Here is a 26723-nt window from a genome sequence, read left to right as displayed (position 1 = left end):
GAAAGAGAGTTAAAGAATTAGCTTCTTATATTTTCTATATCCATGAAATATCTTTAATTTTGTCTTAATTTTCTTAGAAAACATCTTAAAATATAATTTCTACATCTGGATTATGCAATCCTGAACCTGAATAATAGACTCTGTTAAGGGAAGTGCAGAGGATCATAATTTATGTCTCTCTTGCTCTGCTGCATGAGTTTTATGCTGTCCAAAATGGAGAGGGGTCAGCTAACAAGACATTTGTTCTCCTGCCATGCTCTGATCAGTTTTGATTGCTTTTGATTTTTAGAAGAGATACACTTAAGCCAATGGGCACAACTGATGGCTTGCAGACCCCTGTTGGAATATACACTTCTTAGGCATGTATGTGGTCAGGTCTCCAAATTCTTAGCTCAGCCCATTAGTGTGATTTTTCTTTTTTATGGAAGCATAGTTTTCCCATATGATGTGGTGATTTAATAGGAAAATAGCATTTGACATGTGAAAAACATTTTATATGTATTTAGTAACATTTACTTTGAGATAAAGAATGTATACTATATACTATTCCATTTAAAAGCATAAACAGGTTTTTTTCTGATTAAATTAGAAGAGTTGTTAAATTTGATTTCTATGTAGACATATTGTATTGTTTTTAAGAAGTTATTTCAGTTAAACTTCAGACCTTAGCTAATCCTTGGTAGACTCATGTAGTTGACAGCCCTAATTCAAAAATATGAAACTAATTCTTGATTTTTAGAACAAAAGGAAAATGCTGAAACTTGTGGTAGAAACTATAGGCTTACCTTAAATCATGTTATAAAAAATAAGAGGCTTAGGGGCACCTGACTGGCTCAGTTGGAGGAGTGTGCAACTCTTGATCTCAGGGTTGTAAGTTTGAGCCCCACATTGGGTGTAGAGATTACTTAAAAATAAACAAGCTTTAAAAAAATGAGAGGCTTAAACGTGGCTTTTTTTTTTCTAAAAATGATCATAACCATATACATGAGAATGATAACTCTGCTTCCTCACTACTTCACTTCCTTAAAGATAAGAGAAATACAGTCTTTCGGATCAAGGTTGAAATTAAGACTTTCTTCCTTCTTCCCACATTTATCACTGTCTTTTAGACAAATAGCACTTGTATCCACTGGTGTCTTGTCCTACCTCCCTTTCCCCCATACTTGTATACAGGCACACCTCGTTTTACTGTGCTTCACTTTATTGAATTTTTACAAGTTGAAGGTTTGTGGTAACTCGGCATCAAGCAAGTTCTTTAGCTCTGTTTTTCCAACAGCATTTGCTCACTTTGTGTCTCTGTGTCACATTTTGGTAATTCTCACAATATTTTGAGCTTTTTCATTATTATTGTATTTGTTATGGTGATATGTGATCTTTGATGTTATTATTATTGTTTTGGAGTGCTGTGAACTGTGACAATATAAGACGGCAAACTTTTAAAAAACGTTTTTACTCAAATTCCATTAGTTAACATACAGGATGAATTAGTTTCAGGTGTAAAATTTGGTGATTCAGTATTTCCATACATCACCTGGTACTCGCCACAACAAGCACACTCCTACTCCTCATCACTATATTTTAACCCATCCCCACCCCCACCTCCCCTCTGGTAACCATCAGTTCTCTATAGTTAAGAGTCTGTTTCTTGGTTTTCCTCTCTCTCTCCTTTTTCCCTTTGTTTGTTTGTTTTGTTTCTTAAATTCTACATATGAATGAAATCATATGGTATTTGTCCTTCTCTGACTTACTTATTTCACTGAGCATTATGCTCTTTAGTTCCATACATGTCATTGCAAATTGCAAGATTTTATTCTTTTTTATGGCTGAGTAATATTCGTGTGTTTGTGTACACATACACATGCATATCACATCTTCTTTATCCATTCATCAACTGATGGACACTTGGACTGCTTCCATAATTTGGCTATAATAGGTAATGCTGCTATAAACATCAGGGTGCATGTTTCCCTTTGAATTCATATTTTTGTATCCTTTGGATAAATATATAGTAATGCAATTGCTGGATCATAGGGTGGTTCTATTTTTTGAGGAGCCTCTCTTCTGTTTTCCACAGTGGCTACGCCAGCTTGCATTCTCACTAACAGTGCGAGAGGTCCCCCCCATCCTCGCCAACACCTAATATTTCTTACGTTGTTGATTTTAGCTATTCTAACAGGTGTGAGGTGATAGCTCATTGTGGTTTTGATTTGCATTACCCTAATGGTTAGTGATGTTGAGCATCTTTTCCTGTGTCTCTTGGCCATCTGGATGTGAAATGGAGAAATGTTGGTTTGTGTCTTCTGCCCATTTTTTAGTTGGACTATTCATTTTTTGGATATTGAGTTGTAGAAGTTCTTTATATATTTTGGATACTAACCCTTTACTGGATATGTCATTTGCAAATATAAGACAGCAAACCTAATGGATAAATGGATGTGTGTTCTGATGCTTCGCTGATCAGTTGGTCCCTTGTCTCTCCCCTTCCTCGAGCCTCCCTATTTCCTGAGACACAACAATACTGAAATTAGGCCAGTTAATAACCCTACAATGGCCTCTAATTGTTCAAGTGAAAAGAAGAGTCACATGTCTCTGACTTTAAATCAAAAGCTAGAAATGACTAGGGTTAGTGAAGAAGGTATGTGGGAAGTTTAGACAGGCTGAAAACTATGTGTGTCAAACAGCCAAGTTGTAGATACAAGGAAAAATTCTTGAAGGAAATTGAAAGTGCTACCCTCCTTGGTAAAAACATGAATGGTAAGAAAGCTAAACAGCTTTATTGCTGATAGGGGAAACGTTTGAATGGTCTGGATAAAAGATGAGACCAGCCATAATATTCCCTTAAGCCAAAGCCTAATCCAGAGCAAGACCTGACTCTCTTCAGTTCTTCAAGGGCTGAGGGAGGTGAAGAAGTTGCAGAAGAAAGTTTGAAGCTGACAGAGGTGGGTTTATGAGATTTATGGAAGAAGCTGTCTCCATAACATACAAGAGTGAGGTGAAGTAGCAAATGCTGATACAGAAGCTGCAGCAAGCTATCCAGAAGATCTAGCTAAGAGAATTAATGGGGGTGGCTCCACTGAGCAACAGATTTTCAGTCAAGATGGAACCACCTGCTATTGGAAGAAGTTGCTATCTAAGGCTTCCATGGCTAGAGAGAAATCAGCACCGGGCTTGAAAGTTTCAAAGGACAGACTGACTCTCTTGTTAGGAGCTAATGCATCTGGTGACTTAAAGATGAAATCAATGCTTATTGACTATTGAGAAAATCCTAAAGGCCCTTTTGATTTATGCTAAATTTACTCTGCTTGTGTTCTAAAAATGGAACCACAAAACCTGAATGACCACACATCTGTTTACAACATGGTTTACTGAATATTTTAAGCCTGCTATAGAGGCCTACTACTACTCAGAAGAAGAGATTCCTTTCAAAATATGCTCATTGACAATGCCCTTGGTCACATAAACTGTCTAATGGAGATGTACAACGAGATGAATGTTGTTTTCATGTCTGCTAATACAGCATCCATTTTGCAGCCCATGGATCAAGGAGTAATTTTGACTTTACAGTCTTATTATTTTAAGAAATACATTTCAGAAAGTATAGCTGCCATAGATAGTGAGTCCTCTGATGAATCTGGGCAAAGTATACTGAAAAACTCTGGAAAGGATTCACCATTCTTTTTTTTTTAAGATTTTATTTATTTTATTCACAAGAGACACACACACAGGGAGAGAGAGAGGCAGAGGCAGAGGCAGAGGGAGAAGCAGGCTCCATGCCGGGAGCCTGATGTGGGACTCGATCCAGGGTCTTCAGGATCAGGCCCCGGGCTGAAGGTGGCGCTAAACCACTGAGCCACCTGGGCTGCCCCAGATTCACCATTCTAGATGCCATTAAGAACATGTATGATTCATAGCCGAACTGGAAGGAGCCAAAATGTCCTTCAACAGATAAATGGATAAAGAAGATGTGGTATATATACACAATGGAATATTACTCAGCCATCAGAAAACATGAATACCCACCATTTGCTTTGACGTGGATGGAACTGAAGGGTATTAATGCTGAGTAAAATAAGTCAATCAGAGAAGGACAATCATCATATGGTTTCACTCTTACGTGGAATATAAGAAATAGTGAAAGGGATTATAAGGGAAAGGAGGGGAACTGAATGGGAAAAATTAGAGAGGGAGACAAACTATGAGAGTCCTAACTGGGAAACAAACAAAGGGTTGTGGAAGGGGAGGTGGGTGGGGGAATGGGGTAATTGGGTGATGGGCATTAAGGAGGGCACTTGATGGAATGAGCATGGGTGTTATAGTATATGTTGGCAAATTGGATTTAAAAAAAACATGTGTGATTCATGGGAAGATGTCAAAATATCAGCATTTAACGGGAATGTGGGAGAAGTTGATTCACCCTCATGGATGACTCTGAGGGGTTCAAGACTTCAGTTGAGGAAGTCACTGCAGATGTGGTAGAAACAACAAGAAATAGAATTAGAAGTAGAGCCTGAAAGTGTGACTGAATTGCTACAATTTTATGATAAATCCTGAGCAGATGAGGAGTTACTTCTTATGGATGAGCAAAGAAAATGATCTCTTAAAATGGAATCTACTTCTGGTGAAGATTCTGTGACAATTGTTGAAATGACATCAGAAGATTTAGAATATTTCATAAACTTTGTTGGTAAAGCAGTGGCAGAGTTTGAGAGAATTGACCCCAGTTTTGAAAGCAGTTCTATGAATCAGATGCTATCAAATAGCATTGCATGCTATAGAGAAATCATTTGTGAAATGAAGAGTCAATTATTGCAGCAAACTTCATGTTGTCTTATTCTAAGAAATTGCTACAACCACTCCAACCTTCAGCAGTCATCAACATCAAGGCAAGACCCTCCACCAGCAAAAAGATTACTACTCATTGAAAACTCAGACAATGATTAGCAATTTTTAGCAATAAAATATTTTTTTAAATTTTTTTTTTTTTATGATAGTCACACAGAGAGAGAGAGAGAGAGAGAGAGAGAGAGAGAGGCAGAGACACAGGCAGAGGGAGAAGTAGGCTCCATGCACCGGGAGCCCGACATGGGATTCGATCCCGGGTCTCCAGGATCACGCCCCGGGCCAAAGGCAGGCGCCAAACCGCTGCGCCACCCAGGGATCCCGCAATAAAATATTTTTAATTAGTGTCTGTACATTTTTTAAGACAATGCTATTTGTTGCACACTTAATAGACTATAGTATAGTGTAAACATAACTTTTACATGCACTGGAAAACAAATTTTATTTGATTCACTTTATGGCAAAAATGGTTTTATTGTGGTGGTCTGAAATAGAACCTACAGTATCTCCACAGTATGCCTGTAAATCTATTAAAGTTGCATACACAGCATATTGAGAGATCATGGTTTGCCTGAGTATGGGCGTTGTGCCCATGTACCCCTCTTGCAGTGATCCTAGCCATGCCTCTGTCTGGGCTCTGATTAAAGGAAATGCAATAAAGGGTAACTCTGGTTTCTTTTTTCCATGTCTGGGACCAGTTATCATTACTGTGCTTCTCCCCTCTTCTTCATATAAAAGTACTTTATATGTATAGATTAGATTTGAATATTATAGATGGGTATTCCCAAAAGAGAAGAGGATTAGGCATATTAATTATTCTGTGTATGTGCTTGATTATTAAATTCACACAAAAGGTAACACAGCATGTATTACTGTATGGTTAAGAACCATATGTTAATATGTCTATATAAACACACATATATTAATACAGTATATATTACTGTAGTAGTTAAGGACCCAAGTCAGATTCTGGGTGTTGAATCCAAGCTAACACTGTAAAATGGGGATAATATAAATATCTGCTTCATAGGGTTGTTATTAAATGAGATAATGTGTGTAAAGTGCTTAACACTAGGCTTAGCACTTACGAAGCACTCAATAAATATTAACCGTTCTTAAAATTACTTTAATTTGAAGCTTTGATATTTAAGAGGTATTAAAGTGTGAGAGCCTTGCTACTTTCTTAGGTATAGTTATTTCATAATGTCTGCTATAGGTACTGAAGTTTTGTGTTTTTTTTTGTTTTTTGTTTTCTTTTTTTAATTTTTTTTATTTATTTATGATAGTCACACAGAGAGAGAGAGAGGCAGAGACATAGGCAGAGGGAGAAGCAGGCTCCATGCACCGGGAGCCCGACGTGGGATTTGATCCCGGATCTCCAGGATCGCGCCCTGGGCCAAAGGCAGGCGCCAAACTGCTGCGCCACCCAGGGATCCCCCCTTTTCTTTTTTTTTTTTTTTTAAATTTTGAAGTTTTGTTTTGTTTAGCTTTACAGGTTTTACTAAGACTCGAGTTTTATTGCAGTGTTTTGCCATCATATTCACTATTTGCCATATCCTAACCTTTTCCTTTCAACTAGAGCAGGCACATAATTGTGTCATTTCTTCATCTTTTCTGTTAAAGCATATTGTCATATCATGAAGGGATGGGGTTAGCTTTGAAGATTCCCCTTTTATATAATGTCTTTTATCTTTATCACGACCTATCCTAAGAACCCAGATAGCATGACTTTTCCCAGTAAAACGGCTGTTTTGTTCATTTACCAGTTCATGTTTCAATAATTACAGTAATTCTTCTCTTTTTTTGGTAAGCTCTTTTAAATATTTGTAGTTTTATAATTTTTTAATCTAGGAGCTTTAGTTACAGTTTTTAAAGGATTTTTTTAAGGAATAGGTTTCTTAAAATGAGTGATATTGGTGATGTTTTTAAGGAAAACAAATGGTTGCCTTTAGCATTTTACAAGTGTGAGATAGATGTTCGTGTACTATTCCATAATTTTTAAGTTTACCATTTTTCTTAAAGTTTTTCATTTTAAAACATTTCTACACCCAGTACAGGGCTTCAGCTCACAATTCTGAGATCAAGAGTCACATGCTTCCCCTGCAAAAAGAAGGTAGGGGGTGGGGCGCCTGAGTGGCTCAGTCAGTTAAGAGTTGGACTCTTGATTTCAGTTCAGTTGATGATCTCAGGAGATCAGAACCATGTCAGGCTCCTTGCTGGATGTGGAGCCTGCTTAAAATTCTCCCTCCTCTTCTCCCTCTGCCTGCCCCTACCCCTCTGGCTCACCTGTGTGCTCTCTCTCTTAAAAAAACAAAAAAAAAAGAGTCACATGCTCCCAACTGAGCCACCCAGGCACCCCAAGTTTACGGTTTAGTTGTGCCTATGATACTTCACACTTGAAGTTGAGCATTTAAACTCTCGACTTGTTCATTATTTTGTTTAAAGAAAATACAGTGCCTGACTCACCACCAAGCATAAATAGGCCCCTAATCCTTATTTAAACTCTACCCTGTTGATACACAATTAAAACTCATTTGAGGGCAGCCCGGGGGGCTCAGCAGTTTAGCGCCACCTTCAGCCCAGGGCCTGATCCTGGAGACCCAGGATCGAGTCCCACGACAGGCTCCCTGCATGGAACCTGCTTCTCCCTCTGCCTGTGTCGCTGCCTCTCTCTCTCTGTGTCTCTCATGAATAAATAAAATCTTAAAAAAAAAAAACTCATTTGAAAATATTAGGGCCAAGAAATAATATTTTAGAAATGTTGATTTATTTCTACTCTCTGAGCATGATGCTATATATTTGCAGTAGCTAAGCTACTGGAGTAATTGACTTTTACTTTATTTTAGATAACTTTGTTAAGGAAGACTGTGGTTCTATTTCTTAGAGGTGTTGAATAGAGAAAGATTAGAGTAGTTGTCTTCTGTCAGATTTTCTTCACACTTTATATTTGCCTTATCCTTCTGACTAATCAGTCTCGTGTTTCACACCTGAGTCAGGGACCCAGTGCAGTGAATTTGTTCTTTATTTAGTCTATTTAATTTCTTATTTACATATGGCATAGTGATTACCAGCTGTAAGACTTTGACTTGAGATATCTCCCCTCAATAACAAAACACAGAAATACATAGGAAAGGTTAGTAGAAGGATTGAGGGTTTTATTGAGTTCCTCTTAGTCTTTCTTATTCATTAGACTCTGAAATTTGGGCACCAGTGTTTGAGATGCTAAATTCTAATCCTTGTTTTATGTTTAAATTGTAGCGAACTTTTAAGTTATCTAAGAGGTGTATAATAATTATTTCTTCATCTGAAAATTTACAAATAATAGTAATATCCTTCACATGTGGTATAGTAATAGTTCATTTTTCATTATGAAATCCCTTAAAAGTCTCTGGAAATAGCAATACTGAAATATAACAAAATTATGGTTGCCATCAAATGTAACAATTTACATTTATATTCTGTAACAAAGTGTCTTTATCAGTGCTATCAAGAATACAAAGACAAGGGATGCCTGGGTGGCTCAGTGGTTGAGCGTCTGCATTCAGCTCAGGTCATGATCCCGGGGTCCTGGGATCGAGTCCCACATCGGGCTCCCTGTGGGGAGCCTGCTTCTCCCTCTGCTTATGTCTCTGCCTCTGTGTGTGTCTCATAAATAAATAAATAAAATCTAAAAAAAAAAAAAACAAAACAAAGATGAGTAATACACAGACTGACATCAAAGAGCTTATAATCATAGTGCTGGGCCACTTTCAAGTTTATAATTTACTTTCGGGTATATTAAGTGTGTGGACAGTAATAACCATGATATATCAAGAAAACAGTAGTTTTTTACATTTGTGTCCTCAAGTCCTAATACATTGCAAAGCACACATCAAGTGATTAATAAATATTTACAGACTGACTGAGAAGATATGGTCAGATTAGTTTGATGGTTTCTGGGCACTGGGAAAGGGTAAGGTCGCTCTCTCTCTCTTTTTTTTTTAAAGTAGGTTCCATGCCCAACGTGGGGTTTGAACTCAAAATACCAAGATCAAGAGTCACATGTTATACTGACTGAGCCAGCAGGCGCCCTGGAAAGGTCTCTCTCACGAGAAGGGATTGACAAGGGAAGACTTATGAGAAGGATGCCACTGAGTTGATCATCCATGGAGGTTTAGATAGGCATGAATGGCGGAAGAGGTAGATGGGAAGGAATGAGATGATCATAGGAAAGTGCCAGGCCAAGTCTGAGAACACTGCGTAGTCCAGTTTCGCCAGAACTAAGATCATAGAGTTAGGGGACTGCTTGGTAGACAAAGATTGCCAGGCTCCTGAGTTCCAGATTCTTGTTTGAGTCCTACTGCATATTAAGTATAGTAGTCAATTATTGTAATTAGCACAGTTAATCCTCAATACCCTATGGTCATTTCCCTTTTGTGTTAAACCTGAAGGGACTATGGTGGTAGATTTGATTCCCACCACAGAGTAAGTTGAGGGAGGGAGGAACCTGACATGGGGAGAATTTCCTGGAGAAGCCTGCTAACAAGAGAGGGAAATCTTGGTATAGTCTCACAGGGATTGGAGAGAAAGTGTGCGATCCAGAGAAGCTGCAGAAGTAGGAACTGAAGATCTTGGGCATCAATTGGGTTTGAAGATGGAGAGAGAAAGAAGAGTTAGAGCTGACCGAACAACAGAGAATATGAAGCAGCAGATGGGGGAAAAGGGTTTTCCTCAGAAAAGCAAGGAGCTGCATTTCGGCCACAGCTAAAGACAGATGCCTATGAGTGACTGAAAGCCAGGCGGACCCAGGAGCAGAAGTGATAGCACGAGGCTGGAAGTATAAATGGAGCCCCACATCTACATGAGATCACTGAAACTGCACCAGCAGATACAGTCTGCAAGGAGTGGCTTTATAGGGAGAAGAAAAAGCAAGGATGTTATTCAAGTAATGCCTGTAGTTAGGCTTGCTTGTCTGTCTTTCTCTTTCCCTCTCCCTTTTCTTTTCTCTCTTTCTGTTTGGTGGCAGGGAGAAGTGTACCCAACACAGGTGAGGCAGATAGGTGATAGCCTAACAGTGCAGTATTACAGAAGCCAAGGGACAGTGTTGGCAAAACATGTTCTGATAGAGGCCAAATTGTACAAGACTTGAAGGAAATGGCCAGAAAATAGGGCTGCTTTTTCTCAGGCAGGCCCATGATTCTGTGGCACGTTTAGAGAGCAAGGGGGCAGTTTGGGCTGTCTCGGTGATTGGAAGCATGCTTCATGTCTGAAGGTCTAGCAAGAAGCAGGAGAGTCCCTGACTGCCCTATCTGAACTGTTTAAAACTTACTCTCTTTTCTACTCAACCTACATTCTTCTTTTCCTCCTTAGCACTTAGCAATATCTTATCTATTGTAAGTTTTACTTATTTATCCTGTTTATTGTCCCTCTCTAGACTGTAAGATCAGGCAGCAGGATCTTTGTGCCCCTGATAATGCTGTGCATATTGCAGCTGATGTATAAACATGTATTTTATAGCAGCATCCCGAGGGTGAAAAACTAGGGATTTGGGACCCAACTGGCCTGGGTTAGGATTTTTCTTCATACTAATCTGACTCTAATAATTATACTATCAAACCTTTCTCTAAGCCTCATTTTTCCTTAGCTGTAAAATGGGGATAAATTAGTACCTTTGTTATAGGGCCATTCAGAGGATTAAAGATAGAATGCATGTCAGAGTGACTGGCATATAGTTGGTACCCAATAAGTAACTGGTGTTTTGCAATCTATTGTGTAACTTTGAATAAGTTACTTAACCTCACTGACCCTCGGTTTTTTTCATCTCTAAAAGGGGAAGATTAAACCAGTCTCATGTGGTATTTGGAGGAACCAGTGAGACACCACATGCAAAACACTTACCTGGCATAATGCCTGCATACTTGGCAATCGCTGAGCATGTGTGCCTTTACTCTTTTTGTGTGTAAATATAGTGGTTAAGAGCACAGACTTTGGAACCAGACTGCACAAATGCAGTTCCTGGCCCTTTTACTTAGCTGTTCTTGACCTCTCTGTGCCTCAGTTTTGCTGTAAATTGGGAGAAATCAATAGTACCAGTCCCATAGGATTGTTATGAGGAAAATAGGTAGGAATATCAATTCAGTACCTGGCTCCTGGAAAGCATTAGATAGGCGTGATTTTTCAAAATATATCTTTATTGCTTTTTTTCCCTCTCTCTTTAGTCTATTAAGTAGTTTTAACTGGGCACCTGGGTGGCTCAGTGGTTAAGCGGCTGCCTTTGGCTCAGGTCGTGATCCTGGGGTCCTGGGATCGAGTCCCACGTTGGGCTCCCTGCATGGAGCCTGCTTCTCCCTCTGCCTGTGTCTCTGCTGCTCTGTGTGTCTCATGAATAAATAAATAAAATATTTTAAAAAATAGTTTTAACCTGATGTAATCTGAGTAGAATGTCTTGCTTATAAAGAATGGGATCCCTTTATTAATGAAATTGGCCATGTTTACAGGGTGGGGAGTGGAATATCATAAAACATCAAGAAAAATGACCTGACTGAATAACATAGCTGTGGTGTTAAATCTTCCACATACAATGAGAAAGCTACACTTTGGCTCCCATTCTGGTCAAGATCCCCTCCAGAGCAATGGCAGACTGGTTTAGATCTTATCTTTGAAAAACTTTTTTGTCACTTGCAAATTTGCCTGCATTTCTCTGCCCCCCTCTTCTGCCAGCTGGTTTCCAGGAATGGTGGGGAATGCAGTTTGAGTAGAACCCAGGAGGAAGCAGCAAAATTGGAAGGACAGGTGGTGAGTAGTTGGCCAATCTGGAAACCTTTCCTCTCCTGCTGGGGAAGGTTTTCTTTTATTAGCAAAGTATTTTTCTAACAAAATTCCAAGAACATACACTAAATTGTGCCCCTCACTTCTTCAGTCCTGTCAAGGCTAAAAGCTCTATTTTCAAAGAACTACAGAGTTTATTGTGTCACTGAGGGCGTAGCTGGGTCTTTATTCATGTCTAAAACAGGTTTAATAAAAGAGAGGTGGCTGCTTCAAATCAACAAATTCAGTTTCCATTCATGTAGCAAGCCACTGTTGCAGAATCTGTTGTGTTGTGGTGTGTTGATATATTCTCTCCCTTAGGAGAGACTCTACTGGATCTCCTCTGTGATTCTTGGCTGCTCCAGATCTCTCTCCCATTCTCACCCTGGTGTTGGGATGGCAAGCAGACTTCATCTCTGGTGCCAACTCCTATTGATTATAGTGATTGCATGGAGTGCTGTGTTGAGAAGAATCGAGAGGCCACATACAGGCTCAGAAGTGATTAATTAGCAGTGTCTGCTGTGCAATGGGAGAAAGGGGTAACTAAGCATGTGTTGTGCGTTTGCCAGATTTTGTAGATTCCGTGATAGATAGGGTTCAGCCTTGAAAGTCTCATTTTGTGTTTCAGCATTTTTGTCATTAAATTGGTATATATCAGTTACTTTATTCTAAGTAAAATAGAAATAAATAGAAATAACAGAATCATATGTTAGCTAAAATTATGTAGAGTTACTTATGTGTGCTTTTTTTCCTTGCTTACTTAAGGAAGATCTTTGATACCTAACTAACCCTTAGCTTTCTCACTTCTGAAATGAGTAAATTGTTCTCTAACCTTTTTGTTGAGGTTCTCTTGCTTAGTTAACACATGGTTTTATCTTTATTTTGTAAGTTTGGCAGAAAAATACTCCTAAGTTTTGGTGGTGATTTTACTTAGTAGACTAATAATAAATTAGTATGAATCCCTTGAAACCTTGGACGCACAGCAGCTATACCAGATTTGGGCGTTATAATCATTTTTTTTAGAATGGAGAAAAAAAATAATAAAAAAATAAAAACGGAGATAGAAGTTTATTGAATCTACTGCAAGGGAGCAGTGGACAGTACAGTGGAGATACTGTCTGCCAGGGGCTATAATCATTATAGACCAGACCAGACATGTCATTCATAAAGGAGTAGTCACATGTGTGTGTTGTCCTTTGGCTTCCCTCATTAAAAGCCAGGGATAATTTTGGTCTAACCACTGAGGTCTAAAGGTATCACTTCTTATTGTTTTCTTTTTTATGAGTCAAGATAAATCCTTTCTTTTCTGGCAGCTGACTGAGAATACTCTTTCATTGAGGCAATAATGACAGTATTGAAAATGTAAGCAAAGCTCCAAATATGAGACATTTTTTACATTTCTTTTTTTTTTATTTTTTATTTTTTATTTTTTTATTTTTTTTTCTTTTTTCTTTTTTTTTTTTAAAGATTTTATTTATTTATTCATGAGAGACAGAAGAGAGAGAGAGGCAGAGACACAGGCAGAGGGAGAAGCAGACTCCATGCAGGGAGCCCAATGTGGGACTCAATCCCCGGTCTCCAGGATCACGCCCTGGGCCGAAGGTGGCGCTAAACTGCTGAGCCACCTGGGCTGCCCATTTTTTACATTTTCTGACTCAAGTGTGGATACATTAAACTTCTTAGAAAATTGTGATAAAATAAACATAACAAAATTACCATTTTAATCACTTTAAATGTACAGTTCTATGGCATTAAGTACATTCACATTGTTGTACAACTATCACCAATATCCATCTCCAGAACTTAATTGTCTTCCTCAATTGAAGACCTCTCCCCATCATCCATTAAACATCTCCCCATCATCCATTAAACATCTCCCCATTCCTCCTCTCCATTCTCTGGCAACCACTCTTCTACTTTATGTGAACTTGACTGTTCTAGGAAGCTCATTTAGAGGTTCTTATCTCTAGTTACTTATTTCACTTAGCATGTCCTCAGAGTTCATGCATCTTGTAGTATGATGTGTCCACATTCCCTCCATTTTTATAGCTGAATAATATTTCATTGTATGTACGTACCACTTTTATTTATCCATTCATCTGTCAGTGGATACTTGGGTTGTTTCTACCTTGTAGTGATTGTGAATAATGCTGCTGTGAACATAGGTGTACAAATATTTGTTCCAAGGGTCTGTTCTTAGTGTTTTTGCATACATACCCAGAAGAGTCATATGGTAATTTTATGTTTAATTCTTTTGAGGAATCAGCATACAGTTTTCCACAGTGGCTGTACCATTTTATATGCCACCAGCAATGCACAAGGCTTCCAGTTTCTGCACATCCCTGCCAATACTTGTTTTCTAGTTTTTTTGTTTTGTTTTGTTTTTTAAGTAGACTCCACGCCCAGCTTGGAGCCCAGTGCAGGGCTTGAACTCATGACCCTGAGATCAAGACCTGACCTGAGATCAAGAGTTGGATGTTTAACTGACTAAGCCACACAGGTGCCCCTCTAGTTTTTGATAAAAGCCATCTTAATAAATGTGAAATGGTATTTTGTGGCTTTGATTTGCATTTCCCTATTGACTAATGAGGTTGAGCATCTTTTTATGTGCTCATTGGCTATTTGTGTATCTACTTTGGAGAAGTGCCTGTTCAAGTCCTTTGCCCATTTTTTGGATCAAATTTTTTATTTTGTTGCTGTGTTGTTGGGGTTCTTTGTAATACTCAATATTGATCTCTTATCAAATATATGATTTGCAAATATTTTCTCCCATAGATTGCCCTTGTATTTTGTTGATAGTATCTTTTGATGCACAGCTTTTAATTTTTTTTAAGATTTTATTTATTCATGAGAGATACAGAGAGAGAGGGAGGCAGAGACACAGGCAGAGGGAGAAGCAGGCTCCATACAAGGAGCCTGACATGGGACTCGATCCCAGGGTCTCCAGGATCAGGCCCTGGGCTGAAGGCGGCGCTAAACTGCTGAGCTACCCGGGCTGCCCCACAGCTTTTAATTTTGATGAAGTCTGACTTGACTATTTTTTCTTTTGTCACATCTGCTTTTGGTGTTATATCTAAAAAATCCCTACCAAATCCAATACCATGAAGCTTTCCCTTTATGTTTTCTTCTAAGACTTTTATAGTTTTAGCTCTTATGTTTAGGTCTTTGACCTACTCTTGAGTTAATTTTTGTATATGTAGGTCAAGAGTCCAAACACTTTTTTGCATGTGGATATCTGGTTTACCCAGCACTATTTGTTTTTTGTTTTTTTGTTTTTGTTTTTTTAAAGATTTTATTTATTAATTCATGAGAGACACAGAGAGAAAGGCAGAGACACAGGCAGAGGGAGAAGCAGGCTCCATGCAGGAAGCCTGATGCGGGACTCGATCCTGTGACCCCAGGATTATGTCCTGAGCCAAAGGCAGACCTCAACTGCTGAGCCACCCAGGCATCCCTCCCAGCACTATTTGTTGAAAAGACAAATGTAGAGACCGCATTGAGTGGTCTTGGCACCTTTGTCAAAATCCATTTGGCCACATATGTGAGGGTTTATTTATGAGCTGTACTAAGACTTTTAAGGATTAGGTATTTTAGCTTATATCTAGTCTCATTGTTTCTCATTGATATTATTGCTCCAGTTTTCTAACTGTTCTCCCTAACTAGTATCATTTCTTTAAGTCCATACCACTGGTAAACTAACTTTCTTTTAATTTAATTTAATTTTTAAGAAAAGATTTATTTGAGAGAGAGACCACAAGCAAACTCCCCTCTTAGCAGAAAACCTAGCCTAAGGCTCCATCCAAGGACCCTGGGATCATGATCTAAGCCAAAGTCAACATTCAACTGACTGAGCCACCCAGATACCCCTAAAACTTTCTCTTCGTTCTTTCTTTCTTTCTTTCTTTCTTTCTTTCTTTCTTTCTTTCTTTCTTTCTTTCTTTCTTTCTTTCTTCTTTCTTTCTTTCTTTCTTTCTTCTTTCTTTCTTTCTTTCTCTCTCTCTCTCTCTGTCTCTTTCTTTCTTTCTTTCTTTCTTTTTCTTTCTCTCCTCCCTCCTTCCCCCCTCTTTCTTTCTCCTTCCTTCCTTCCTTCCTTCCTTCCTTCCTTCCTTCCTTCCTTCCTTCTTTTCTTTTCTTTTCTTTTCTTTTCTTTTCTTTTCTTTTCTTTCTTTTCTTTCTTTTCTTTTCTTTTCTTTTCTTCTTTCGATTTTATTTATTCACGAGAGACACAGAGAGAGGTAGAGACACAGGCAGAGGGAGAAGAAGGCTCCATGCAGGGAGCCCAATGCAGGACTTGATCCCGGGACTCCAAGATCACGTCCTAGGCCAAAGGCAGGTGCTAAACCTCTGAGCCACCCAGGGATCCCTTAAACTTTCTTTTTAAAAAAAAAATAGATCATTTTATTCAACTGCTCAGAACCTTTCATGAGTTCCCCATTCCCTACAGGCTGAATTTCAACCTCCTTAGCTCTGCAGACAAAGCTCATTCTCACCTGGTTCATGCCCACCTTTCCAGCCTTTTTTCCCACCATCCTCTTTTAGGGACCCTCCTGGGTATTTCTTTAGAGTCCTTGTAAGAGATGTGCTCTTCCACTGCTCCCCTGCTTATACACCTATTTCTCCTCTTCCTCACACACTTGATATAGATCTGCTTGTCCTGATAGTCTCTGAAATCTTGGCACTTCCTTTCCAAAATCAGGCATTCTCCCCTGTTGCTCCTATAATAGCCCAGACCTCAGAATGGCACTTTTGATAACATTTTATAAGTTTTGCCTACTTTTCTCTTTCTCCTCCTTGGTTATAGGTTTCTTGAGGGCAGGGATTTTGTCCTGTTCATTTTTGTATTCCCCAGCACCTGTCTTAGTGCTTTATATGATACTGGCATTCAGTAAATATTTTTGGAGGAAATGAATTAATCTAATGCTAAAAAAGGAAAACCGTTACAGAGAGAAAGACATCAGATCAAATATCAACAATGCTTTTCCTTTTTTATAAACTATTCCTATAAACTGTGGGCTCTAAGGAAAGATTTCTTTTTTCCCCTAAAGATCTTTTCCCTCTTTTCCTATACTTGGTGACTATGATTGCAATTATTATTACTCTCTTCCAAACAAGGATAAGTAATCTTAATGATTTTTTGAAGGGAAAGAGAAAATGGGAGAAAGCAGAAAAAGAAAGAGCCCTGGTGAGGGGAAGGTGAAAGAAATCATCCACCTCAGAAGCATTCACAAGTGACACTTGAAGTTGAGTCAGAATTGGCTCGAGGTGCTGAGATACAGTGATACGCTGTGAGAGATGTAGTCTTCTAGACCAACATAAAACACATGTTCCTTAGCACCTTTTATCACAAGTGCCTCTTGTGCCTGTGGAGATTTGGAATAGATGAATAATTAATTATTTGTCTCAGAATATGGCATCTCCACACAAAGAGAAGCTTTTTGTCTAACTTTGATTATTGTTTATATGGCCAAGTGTGTGAATAAATGAAAATTTTTAGTCAGATCTTAATTAAAACAGGTTGACACAGAAGTCTTACTATCATCTATCTGCATAGCGTCCTTTATGATACAGTGAGAACAGTGAGCCACATTCTTCCAGTCTTTTTTGTGTATGATTGACGTGTTCTTTTGGCTTTTGGTGGGAGAAGTTAATATATAGAGGATCCAGGGAATAGCAGAGCCGGAAAAGCAAATCTGGTTAATCCACAAGAGTTAAGGAGAACAAGAAGGTTTGTGAGGCTGTTAGCCATCACGCTCAAAGGACATTTTATTGTTCTTCTGTATTATCCCTGCAACCTCAATCCTCTCTGACATTTTGAAGAAGCAGTCTAGTCTAGTCTCTGCCTTTGGTTACTTTTTGAACTCTTAGTAACAGTGTGGGAAGTTTTCTGCCTTAATATGTCAATGATTCTGAAGTTAAAGTTTGGAAAAGTATAGAGTTACCCCAGTTTGGGAATCTGAAATGGATGGCTTCAAGAGCCCCTGGACCGACCGGATGGCTCTCAGATTCTTTTTAGTTCTAAGATTTTACAATTTTAAATGGTCATTGATCCTGGCAGAACATTTTAGGGAATAATGTCCATCTTAGAAGGTGGATTCTGTCAGCGAATCAAATTCTTGAGATCTATAACCTGCTTCCTGAGCCTTAGGAGTGTGTGGAAGCCTGAGGTCTGAAAGGCGTAAATCCTCATCGGCTACTACGATTCTCATTAATTGTGGCTAACAGATCACCTCAGACTTTTAATTATAACCTGGTAGTAGTGTTCCAGTGACTTCAAAGAATAAATGCACTCTTCTTTTTACCTTTTTTTTTTTTTTTTTAAGATTTATTTATTTATTTATGAGAGACGGTGGGGGAGGAGAGCAGAGACACAGGCAGAGGGAGAAGCAGGCTCCATTGCAGGCAGCCCGATGCAGGACTCAATCCCAGGTCCCTGGGATCACGACCTGAGCCAAAGGCAGATGCTCAACCACTGAGCCACCCAGGCGTCCCATAAATGCACCTTTTAAAGGCAACCTACTTTAGAGTGGGACATATGTGCTAATTGGGAAGAATCTGATTCAGTTGTTGAAGCTTCTGAAATCCTTGGATGAAGTACAAATGCTGAGATGAGAGTATAGTATGCTATTTGTATATTATTTCATTTCATGAAGTGGTAACTTGGCAGAGTCATATTTAGAAACGATTGCGCTCTATCGTCCTTTCTCCTCAGCTCTCTTTTGTGTGGGTATAATCGACTGCAGTAGTATCATAGACATTTATGCACTGCTGTTTGCATAAGCCTTTTATTGGAAATAGCCCAACAAAATAGGACTCACTGCTAGCTTAGCACAGTTGGGCCTTCTCAAAGGCTCATTTTCCTGCATATCAAAAGAACGAAATCTTTAGTTAATATTGGTAGGATGATATCCATAAGCAGGATATTCACAGATAAGCCTTTCCTGTATCACAGACTCACCTCTTGAGGAGGGAGGTCAGAGGTCTAGTGACCTAATTTGGTGCACACGTATGTCTAAAGAAAATAGCCAATTCAGATGGATGTTACTTTTCATTTTATTATTACTATCTATGAATCTTATTCCTCATTTCAATAAAAATATATTTAACAGATATATTATTCCATGATATTTTATCAAGTTTTAAAAATCTAATATGTATAATCACAATGTTAATGGGCTTATGAATTAATGTCATAGATGAGTTAGTTCACACTCAGCAACTTGTTAAATGTGACATATCAGAGTATATCTCATTTTTAAATATATGAGTAAATAAAATATATGATAATAGTGTACCACAACAACTTTGTTGATTAAAGATTTGCCACTTTCTGGTACAATGTATTCAATTTATTTTTTGAGGTTTGTATCATGGAAATTTAAAATAGTGTTATAAGCCCCCACGTACCCTTTCCCAGCTTTAGAAGCTGTCAACATTTTAAAATTAATTTAGTATTGATTTTAAGTAATTCCATAATTTGAAAACTATGAAAACAACCTGTGGTTCCATCCACCTAACACAACCCTCAACATTTTCTGTATTCTTTTTTTCTTTCCTCAAACTTATCATTGATGTGGTTCTCCTCTTCTTTTGCAGAGCATAATCAGACTAAGGGCTAGTAATAGCTACAGTTGATTGATGTCCTCCTCTGCCAGGCACTGGGCTAGTTGCTTTCGATATAATTCATGGAATCTGCACAATAACATTGGAATATAGGCATTGCACTGCTGCCCGCCCCCCTGCCATTTACAGATATGAACCTGACTCAGGTTAATAACTTGTTCAAGAGTCATATTTGTAGTGTATGGATTCACACTAAAGGATCACTCCAAGGCCATACTCTTTCCTTCCTATAAAGGTGCCTCTTCAAAAGGATTTTTTCATATTGCTCATAATTACCTTTAGAAGAAAAAAGAAATGTCAGTACATAAATCAGATCACATAATCTATAGAAGCAGTACTAGGATAATTGTTGCTGGGAATTATAAGAGCAGTAAAAGGCATGATCCCTGCCCTTTAGTATTTATGCTGCAGTGTAGATGAACCTAACCCCTGTGAGACACTAACATAGAATACAAAACAAGACATACTGTGGTATTATTAGCTGTAAATGTTATAAAAGCTCCACAGAGGAGTGGATGAGGATTACGCCCCATCTGTAGAGAAGGCTGCTAACAGATTTAGGATTTCAGCTAAAATTAAAAAGACTGACAACGCCAAATGCTGGTGAGGATGTGGGACACCCAGAGCTCCCATACACAGCTGATGGAAATGTAAAATGGTAAAGCTGCTTTGGAAAACAGTTTGACAGTTTCTTATAAAAATATATCTATGAGCCCCGTGATTCCACGCCTAGGTATGTACCTATAAGAAATGAAAATGTGTGTCTTTTAAAAGACTTGTACATGTGTATTGGTAGCAGCTTGTATATAATAATTCTGTGTTAGTTTTCTTTTGCTGTGTAACAAATTACCACAAACTACATTCATTTATTATTAGCTCACCATTTTATAGATCAGAAATTCAGGGGAGCCTGTGTGGCTCAGTCAGTTATGTATGCATCTGCCTCTTGATTTCAGCTCAGATCATGATCTCAGGGTGGTGGGGTCAAGCCACGTGTCAGGCTCCTGGCTCAGCAGAAAGTCCACTGGAGAGTCTTCCTCTCCCTTGCCCTCCTCTCTTGCCCCTCTCCTCCTCTCAAATAAATAAATCTTAAAAAAAAAAAAAAAGAAAGAAAGAAAGAAGGAAAGAAAGAGAAAGAAAGAAAGGAAGAAAGAAAGAAAGGAAGGAAGGAAAAGAAAAGAAAGAAAACCTAGCCTGGCATGGCTGGGTTCTATGCTTAGGGTTATTGTAAGGCTGAAATGAAGGTGTCAGCAAGAATGAGTTCTCATCTGGAGGCATTGGGGGGAAATATCCACTTTCAGCTCATTCTTGTTGGCAAAATTCAGTATCTGGCAGCTGTAAGACTAACGTCCTGTTTCCTTGCTGGGTGTTTGCTGTGTGCTACTCTCAGTTCTTAGAGGTCACCTGTGTTCTTTGACATGTGGTCCCCTCCATCTTCACATCAGCAGTAACATATCAAATCCTTCTTGTGCCTCACATTCCTGAGTTTTGCTGCTGCCTGCTGGAGAAAACTCATTTTGATTAGACCAGACCCATCTCCCTATCTTTTTTTTTTTATTTTTATTTATTTATTCATGAGAGACACAGGTAGAAAGAGAGGCAGAGACACAGACAGAGGAGAAGCAGGCTCCATGAAGGGAGCCTGATATAGGACTCGATCCCGGGACTCCAGAAACATGCCCTGGGCCAAAGGCAGGTGCCAAACCACTGAGCAACCCGGGGATCCCCTCCACCTCCCTATCCTAAAGTTAGTTGTGCCATATAATACAGCCTCATCACTGGAGTGAAAATTCATCATACTTGAGGTTATGCAGGGTATGTACACCAGGGGTTGGGATCTTGCAGAATTATCTTAGAATTCTTAATTGGAAACAACCAAAATCCCCAGGAAGAGGAGAATGGATAAACAAACTGCAGTATATTCGAATATCCTTAGCAATAAAATGGGACAAGTTATTAATTTATGCAGTGACACGGATGGGTCTCAAAAACTTTATGCTGAAAGAAGCATAAATAGTACTTTATTGTATGATCCCATTTATTTGGAGTTCTAGAAAAAGCAAAACCAATCTGTAATAATAGAAAATAAGATTGGTGGTTGTTGGTGGGGATAAGGAGAGAGAGATTGCCTGAGAGTGGGCACAGAAGTATTCAGTGGTCACGAAAGTGTTTTCCATCTTGATAGGAGTTTGGGTTACATAAGTCCTTTCATTTTTCAGAATTCTTGAACTTTACTCTTAAGATCTGTTTATTGCACTGTTTTAACTCTCACCAGACTTTTGGTTTGAGAATGAACCACAGTTCTATATGTAAAACCACCATCAGAGAACACTGAAGCTAGAAACAACTTTACAAATTACCTAGCCTAATTCCTGTTGAAACACTACTGCCTTGGTGATGAAAAAAGTTTAAAGTTGCTAATGATAAAATCTGCTGCAGCCACCTTCTGCACTCAGGAGGGGAGTTAAAAATTTTACCTATTTGTGCTTGCCAGCAGAAAATATGACAGAGGGACAGATTTGCTAACAGTAATACATCTTGAAGTGTAAGTGTGGAATCTGGATCAAGACATTTTACTTAGATGTGTTTGGCAGGAGACATTTTCTTACTGCTGTTGATTTGATCAGAGAATTCATAGGATTTTGCTGTTCCCTGTGATTTGGCTGAGAAATAACTTGTAAAAACTCCATTGTAGCTAATAAAGGGCACATGGTATTAGTTTTAGAGTATCTGTGACCCCACTCTACCTCTGTAGAAATGATTTCTGAGATAACCAAAGATTTGATAACATGAGCAGGAAAAGGACATAGGTAGATGAATTTTAGCAAACTCCCCCCTGCAGTTTTTATGCTATTCTTTAGAAAAGTTTTCTCTCATTACCTACTGTGAGAATATTTTCCTACGAAACATCAATTTCCTGTGATGCCCTGGCTGACTATTGACTTTAGATTTTAAATGCATACTGAAAATATTGAGGTATCTATTAAAATTACCACAACTTTATAAAGGTTTTTAACAATTACCTTAGTTATCTTAATAATTCTGAATTATACTTTGGCTTTTTTTGTGATAAGGTGTTACCGTGTACCAACATTTATGAATTTAAAATTTGTTTTCTTAGAAACATTTTATTTTCTCATTGAATTTCTTCACTGAGGTCTTCAGGAAGCTTATGTTCGTTCCTTGACACCTCAGTAATCATTTTAGGCTCTGAAAGTTGTTAGGATAATCTTCCAGACTGGTGATGGTTCCTTTTAGTGAGAGAGAGAGAATTGGTAAACAACTCTTACCCAAGTTATTTATATGTTGAATGGGTAATGTAATTAAAGTAAAGTAAGTTTCAGAATTAGAATTGTCAAATTCTTTTGAGTTCTGAGAAACTAGAGTTTTTTTGTATAAGTAGCTTTTATATGATAATCCTTCTATGTAGTTGTGTCTATAATAGTCCTTGGTTTTTCTGTATTAATCTAATTTTGGCTTGGTTTACTTATGAATAATGCACTTTATATAAAATGGTTTTGTGAGATGAAAGCTCTTTGTTTTGATCTTCAGGCAGTAAAATAATTATTCTTTAAAATATCTATATACAAAAAGACAAGTACTGTATGATTCCACTTGAATGAGGTGTCTAAAGTTGCTAAATTCATGGAAACAGAAAATAGATGGCGGTTGTCAGGAGCTGGAGAGAAGGAGAAATGGGGAGTTGTTTAATGGGTATTAGGGTTTCAGTTTTACAAGATGAACAAGTTTGGAGTTATGTTGCAAAACAGTGAATAAATCATTATTGAACTGTTTACTTTAAGATGGTAACTTTTATGTGTATTTTATCAGTTAAAAGTTCCATATAATCTACTTTTCATGCTACACTTCTTGAGGACTGAGTAATGTATAGAATTGTTGAATCATTATGGTGTGGACCTGAAACTAACATAAAATTGTATGTTAATTATACTTCCGTTTTTTAAAAAGCCATGTTTTCCATTTTTGAGATGAGAAAACCAAGGCAATAAATATAACTAAGGAATGTAAAATGTAGCTTAATCTACTGACTCCAGTTTAACAGATTCTTTTAGCCCCATGGTGTACGTCTATCTTCCAGTTGTGTGTTATGCATCAGTATGGTTTTCTTCTGGGGCAACTCCTTAACCTGTCTTTTTCTCTGCCTGACTTCTCAACACATCCTAACACTTAAACTCCTTCCCCAAACTGCTTGCTTGGTAGAGTTAAAAAGATTTTAATAAGAAACTAATTGTAACTGAAAATGAAGCAAGTATATAATATAATCTGCTGTCTCCCTAGTATTTTAACCTGTTACACAGGCACTGTGCTAGTGTTTCCACATAGGTGTTTTAAGAGTTGACAGTTTATAAGAAATAAATCAAATTGGCCAGACTGAAAGGAACTCTTGATTATTATTATTCTTTAAAGATTTTATTTATTTATGAGACAGAGACAGGCAGGGGAGGAGTGTGCACAGACACAGGTGGAGGGAGAAGCAGGCTCCATTCAGGCTCCCATGCAGGGAGTCTGACGCGGGACTGACTCTATCCCGGAGCTCCAGGACCACACCTGAGGGCTGAAGGCAGCGCTAAACCGCTGGAGCCACCCAGGCTGCCCTTGATTATTATTTTTTAAGATGGCTCTGGCCATGGGAATATTTTTTTCCTTGGAACAATTTGTAAGTTACTTAATGAGGATATTGTCCTAACAACAGTACATTTTGGTGTTTAAATGTGTGCTTACATGTGTTTTACTAATATAGGGAGCTAATTTCCAATATATGGATAGCTATAATGTCTCTAAAGTTTTTGTTATGCCAGATTTGTGAAATTTATATCACTGGGGGCAAAGCTCCAGAGAATAAGAGAGCACACATTTTCTTCTAACTATACCACTTTATATTACTGTCCATAGGGGCATGTAGAGGGCCAGCATGCTGCTTCTTACTGATTGGAAAGCCATGCATCAGAATGTTTGTTTTTAGCAGTTATTTTTAGCAGCAGAGTTAGAAATGGTTAGTATTTTCATTGTAGTTATACTTTTTATTATAATTCCAAGAAGAGTAAATAATTTTAGACGTGTGTTGAATGCATGTGTGAATTATGCCCATCGGGGTGTGTGTGTGTGTGTGTGTGTGAGAGAGAGAGAGAGAGAGAAAGAGAGAGAGAGGGAAAAGAAGGAGAAGGAGAAGAAGAAGAAAAAGACGTTCTCTTAATAACAGGAGGGGTAGAGGCTTACTCAGTCTATTATCATAAAGCTCTGCTAATGTAGCTTCTGAGTCATGTGACTGCAGAAAAGGCTATTATCTCAATGAAAAGGAAACCGGTTTTTAGAGCAAGCAATAGAATAGAAGCAGGAAGAATTTTCGAGTGTTCCACCGTGCTGGATTGTCAAAGGGGGATCTGTGTGATCAGCAGCTAAAAAAGGATTTGTGAGGCCAGTTTGTCAGCTATCGTTAGAAACAAATGATAGAGGAGATAAGCGGCAGGGGGCTCAGCATATGCTTAGTTAGGTTCACATCAAGGCAAGATGTTGGTCTGGGTTAATAGAGGAGATTTATCTCTGAAGCAATAAATTTATTGCTAATTGCAGGGTTTGGGGGTTTTTGTGTTTTTCTGAAGAGTGATGTATGGTATTTTCATTTACATCACTGGTGAAGATGAAGACAAGCTGCTGAGCCCTGGTTTGAACTGCAGAGGCTGTGGACAGTTACAAGGTGTGTTTCACAAGTGCTCTGACTTAATATTTGGTAATGTTCTTGGAATTCTGTGTGCTTGTGGATTGGATGTGCGTGTTGTCCAAGAGGGAACCGAGCATGACAATCAGGCAGTGATAATGTTCTCAGGAACAAATAGATTCAGTGCCATTCAAATTGATTCCTTCGTGGTCCTTATTTCTTTTGTGTTTATTTCATGATGAAAGGTTTCTTACAGTTACTTTAGGTGGCCAAATACAATCCCCTGCTTGTTTTAGGAAATATTTTGATAAGCATTTAAAGAAGAATTCAATCCAAATCTTAATCACTAAGGAATAAATAGAAGCTTTATATTTGTCTCTCTATGGGTTTTTTTTTCAATATCCTTTTGTAATTCAAGCTTAAAAGAGAGCTTTGCAGTGAATTTGAATTTAATATTTGGTTAGGTAATAAAGCTTTCTTTTTTGACTGAGGCCTCAAATGAATGATTTTTTTTATTACATATAGTACCTAACTTTCTCTGATTTATTACATTCTTATGCTACTACATGCAGAAAGCTAAAAACATTCAGTTATGAGACTGTCCACTTTTTTCTCATGCTAATGCTATTCTCTTAGCAGTCTGTACCATATTCTTAACCTTGGAAGGTGTAGTACTTAAAAATCTGATATTGGGGAAAGATAATCATAAGCTTTATCTGAAAAGGGTTAACTGTTCTACATTGTGTACCTGAGGAATAAATTCACTAATATGTGTTATTTAACCTCTAGACCAGATATGCTCCTTTTAGGATGAATATTTCCAAATCACATATTTTGAAACTAAACTGTTTTGTACATACCTTTTTTCTGAAACTGACGTTGGAGGAGGTAAGAAATCTATCAGGATATTATGCACTGTATAGACAGTTTACAAAGAATTAAATTATTTTATCTTTGGCAGTAATGGGTGGCGAGAACTGCTCAATTTTTAATTATAAGTGCAGGAGATTGTTTTCCTTTTAATATCTACAAACCATATCTTAGCACGATAGAGCATGACACTGGCACCTTAGTCTAGCTATTTAAAAAGACAGCTTGGTTCAAATAAACAATGAATTGTGATTGTGATCATTCTAGGATTTTTTTTTTTTTAAATCATAGGAATCTCCTACATTTTTGTAAGTAGGCTGTAAGAGTTACATACTGGTTTCAGCCCAAGATTCACTAGCATATGTTAAAATTTTTGAATAATAAATATTTTTATAGCTAGACTGGTTGAGTTTTCCTTTTTTTGCTTTTAAATTTTATTTTGTTGCCTTACCTGCCTTTAAAGTGATGCAAGACTTCTGGAAAAATTCAGTGTGTTTTTACTGAGCACCTGCTAAGATTACAGGATACTCTGAAATGCTATGAGAAAACAAAGGCAAAGAAGATCCTAAAACCAACAAGAGGGGCACCTGGGTGGCTCAGTCAGTTGAGTGTCTGCCTTCTGCTCAGGTCATAATCCCAGGGTCCTGGGATCAATTCCCACATCGGGCTCCCTGCTCAGTGGGCAGTTTACTTCTCCCTCTGCACCTCACCCCCTGAACTCATCCTCTCTCACATAAATACAATCTTTAAACACACACACACACACACACACACACACACACACACAACAAGATAACTTACAGCTGGCACTGGAACCCAGCCTCAACAGATGTAATTATCCTGTATCTTATAGACTTTTAAATTGGTAAAAAGGAATTTTTTGGAAAATTTGTTTGGCAGATCAGAGAATACATTCCTGAAAACTTAGAAA

General features: G+C 38.1%; 1 protein-coding gene across 12 annotated transcripts in view; it reads left to right on the top strand.

Annotated features, from left to right (window-relative positions):
* Positions 1–26723, top strand: part of NCOA2 (nuclear receptor coactivator 2) — a 293591-nt gene that overhangs the window by 126695 nt on the left and 140173 nt on the right. For 2 of the 12 annotated variants that reach the window (XM_049103796.1, XM_049103800.1), the window contains exon 3: positions 11539–11613. The exons of 9 other annotated variants lie outside the window; for them this stretch is intronic. The gene's annotated coding sequence lies outside the window, so the exon portion shown is untranslated. One more of the 12 variants, XM_049103801.1, reaches the window with a different exon arrangement.

The sequence above is a fragment of the Canis lupus genome, chromosome 29, assembly GCF_003254725.2.
Source record: "Canis lupus dingo isolate Sandy chromosome 29, ASM325472v2, whole genome shotgun sequence".
Lineage (NCBI taxonomy): Eukaryota > Metazoa > Chordata > Mammalia > Carnivora > Canidae > Canis > Canis lupus.
This window is presented reverse-complemented; position numbering and strand designations above follow the sequence as displayed.